At 45.2% G+C, this 4,042-nt stretch overlaps 1 pseudogene; it reads left to right on the plus strand.

Annotated features, from left to right (window-relative positions):
- Positions 1 to 3,574, plus strand: part of LOC109473378 — a 9,996-nt pseudogene extending 6,422 nt beyond the window's left edge.
- The last annotated feature ends 468 nt before the right edge of the window (positions 3,575 to 4,042 follow it).

Genomic DNA, 4,042 nt, shown 5'->3' on the forward strand with positions numbered 1-4,042 from the left:
CCATATGCGAAAGGTTCACCTTATATGCGGCATATAAACGTGATCAGCTGCACGGGGTGCGTGACATTTTCCAACTAAGAACTAACGCGTGAAGACGATAATGTCTCCTAACGATCTCACAAATTGACATCGCGACAGGCGCGCGTTGCTAGTGGTGCAAATCCATAAACATGTCATCGCCCCGAAATCTGCCAGAATTGGATTTACGCTGGGAAGGGGACAGGGGTGATTTGGTAAGTACTCCCTCGGGCGGGGATTACGGGGGGAAATCACGGGAAGTCATTAAATCCTGCACATGATTAAGCGTGTTCGTGATGAAGTCGTATGTTCGTTCAACGTGCCACTAACTATAACGGACTCAGAATCTTACAGTAAATGTTCAACAGCTACACGAAAAGTCAGCAAAGGGCAAAATCGACCCATGAAAGCATTTCAATAATTGTAACAAACTACTATTACTTAGACGGCTTGGGGGCTTTTCTTGGTGATTTTTCGTCGGCATTCGTAGTTATCCTACACCTAATAATTTCTTTCACACCGTCATTATTACGGTATTATCCCAGTGGTCGTATGAGCGCTAACATGCCCTGAAACATACAGTAAATGGTACTAGTGTCCGTGCATTGTGGACACCGTGCAATTATGGTAGTATACCTGCACACTGGGACTTGATAGTGGTTGAGGAATGTTCAATTTCACCATAGTATATGGCTACTATGATAATGTTCACAAGCTTTTGATGAAGGATCGATACAGTTTAAATCTATAAAAAAATCTACATTGAACATGAATTTTACATGTAACGCCATGAACTTTTTACCCTTTATCTGTGTCGCGATGCCATTCGACAAATGATACAGCTATACTGGTGTTTAAGAGTGTGTAATGTTTGACAAAGGACGAAATCGAGTATTTCTCCGATGCCTGAATCATCCGATAAGCGGCTTGTCTCCAATAAGCGTATCACAAAGAAGCCACAATAATATATCTTGTCCCCATCCATACATAAATTAGTCTATTTGAAGCAACATAGTTTTGAAACTGGGTACCACTGAACCAGATAAACCACGACAACCTTTGAAGTTAAATAAAAATAATTCATGTCCATTTGTTCTCCTCAGAAAGTTGATTCAACAGTTGAAACCGAACTTTTTATCACGTTCTTTTATCGCCTTACCCACCACCTCGGCACGTACACTTCTTGTCATAGACATGTGTACATCGTGCATCAGTGCCGCAGGGTTAAGGCCCAGCACAGGTCATCTCCGTATTGTCGCTCCGACTATCTACCCCGTCCACCTTGCAGCACGGACGGCGGAAGGGGAAAGCGGGCGGGATTAGGCACGCTAGGCTCATCAGCACACTCCACTGAGACGGTTCCATACAACAAAGACTCCGCCTGTCATCAGCGGTAAGCCGCGTTACGCGGAGGGACGAGAGAGGTGTATCTAACAGGATTTAGATGAAGACGTCCCGGAGTCGGCTAAAGGCACTTCATGTCATCTGCTTTTCGTTTCAATGTAGCTAGATGAGCTAAAGACTGTTCCAATGTCTCGGGGTGGGACATGAGGAAATTTTACGGCAGTAGTCACATATCAGGTGGTCTCGCCCGATGTTAACGTTGTTTGGTACTTTGTGCCCGTCGTCTTTTGGTATTCTTCTTGCAAATGATGGACCAAAGCCTGCTAAGCCACCCTAGCCTCTAATACTGATATTAGGGGATATTAGACACATCAGAACACCTGTGCGTGACTACAGAATTGCACAAAGTATGTTATGATATTTCTAACGATGTAATGCGATTACCAAAAAATAAAACCCTTGCACATGTTGTATAATTTTTTCCAGTGCTTCATTGGTTATATTTGGTACACTCGCTTCCTTTCAACGCGACACTGTAGGTAAAATGATATTTTAAATGTTCACAACGTCATTTTTCCAGTTCACGGGTTTGCCATCCCAGGGACCATATCGAATGGCTGATTGCCAACAACCCAGTTGCCTCTGGCACGAATTGGAGCAAAACGCGTCATTTTGAAGGTGTGTGTGTGTGTGTGTGGGGGGGGGATTCGTATAGAGAGAAAGTAGGTCACTCTATGTCTATGAAGAACCATTCTCAACGACTTAGCATGAAATTTCATCTGTGTTGGTACAAGGCATTATGAAATAATGCAGCACATTCATATTGAATCTCCGGGACACTCAGTATCTTTAGAAGAGGTTAAAATCCTCGATTCTGAATCGGACTTCTTTGCAAGAGGAGTGAAGGAGGCGGTCTACATTAGAGCTCACAGACCCTGGACAGGGACGGGGGGCGACACAAGTTATCTGGCTCGTATGACCCGCTACTACGGTCACGTGTCTCACGGTGACGTCACGTTCCAAGAGTAGACGGGCATTCTGTGAATAAGGTTGAAGGAGTCAGCCGAAAATTTGGGGTAAGTCCCAATTCATTCCAGTGTTGGCAGAGAAAGTTGAGTCTTTATTTCATTCATTCTCAACGACAGCTTCATATTTTTCAACCCTTTTATGCACAACCAAGGGAGTCTTCAAATGAGGAAAATGATAACGAGATTTAAAACTTGAGCTACAAACTTCTGTTGGAGATAACGTAAAGTCCGCTCTGGGTGTACTTGCATTATCGGTCGGTCTCTATAATCTACAGTTTGGGAATCACAAAGCGCCAGTGTATCGTCATTCTTACGGTATGTGACAGAATAAGTGTAACCTATGGACTATTGAAATACAGTTAGTGGAGAGAAACGTACATGAGGGAACTTTATCCCTTAATCGTTTTAGAAACAACATTGTACACCTCTTCTACTCATCTCGATAGGAAAAATGCACAGGAAGATCAACCGTTTTAGAAATAAGACTCGTAAGGCTCTATTTTCATTGTTAGTATTATGTACTCTCCCAAATCGTTTTGCGTACTCTTACTATATCTCAGATGATCTCTCGCGAAATACTGTCAGTTTTACATCCCGTTTGAAACTGTATAATTGCTGCTAATTTACGACGTTTATCGGTCGTAAATTCTGGAGGTAAGCCATGGAGGGACGCTCCGTGTGATAAATGCACACCTGCCTATCTTAAGCCAGGTGTGACAGCAGTAACGGCCTGAGAATAATGTGCCTTATATTTCACCTGCCGGATCCTGACACCCCGTGTCACCTGCGCTGCCGGCGGAGGCGGATAACGCAAATTACGTCCTACTAAAGCCGTTTCCTGCTGACTTAGCCACCGTTCCGGGCACCGCCTGCAGCTACCGTACGATAAAATATACAGCAGGGATCCCCGCGTCTGGTTTCTAGGCTAAGTACATGTGGTGCGTGGATGTCCTTATCGCTGTACACTTCGGAAACTTCTTCCAACACCGCCCCGCACTTGTGTCCGATGTGAGCCCGTCCCATCCTTATTCCTAAGCCCTCTCCCAGTCCCGATAACCATCGTGCAGAACAGGCCGCGTGTTCCCCGCCTTGTCCCACTTTCCCCGCCTCTATCTGTCCCTGACAGCGCTGCCGGGATCAGGGAAGTCACTAACTCGTCATTATTGGAATTTCCTGGGGAATGACACCTGGGGTTATCGCCGCCCACCAGCGTTACCTGCGCGTCCCAGGTAAAATAAGGGACGCCTCCTGGCATTTGGAGGACTCTCCGATGGCGGAAAAGCGGGAATTTATGACCGTCATTAACAAGTTCAACGGGAGGGAGATGTTGTCTTCCTCCGCCTGTTTTTCTTCCATTTTGCGGGCATGAGGGGAATGAAAGTAGGCACAGAGAGTGTGTGGCTCGTGAAGACACGAACAACGGACCCATTAACGGTACTTTCTGTCAGTTTTCTAAGCATTACTGTATTCCCCGGCACATATATACCTCCACAATCCATCTTGGCTCATATGTGCGTGATCACAATGTTGCAATAATTCTCAGCCACAGTAACTGGGAACACGAAACGGTTCTCAAAATAAACGAAATCGTCAGGCGTTCACTAAAGTCCATTCCCGTCTGTCTTTCAGACTTCGGTACTCATCTTTTCTAC

The sequence above is a fragment of the Branchiostoma belcheri genome, unplaced genomic scaffold (genome assembly GCF_001625305.1).
Source record: "Branchiostoma belcheri isolate BF01 breed outbred unplaced genomic scaffold, Haploidv18h27 scaffold3, whole genome shotgun sequence".
Lineage (NCBI taxonomy): Eukaryota > Metazoa > Chordata > Leptocardii > Amphioxiformes > Branchiostomatidae > Branchiostoma > Branchiostoma belcheri.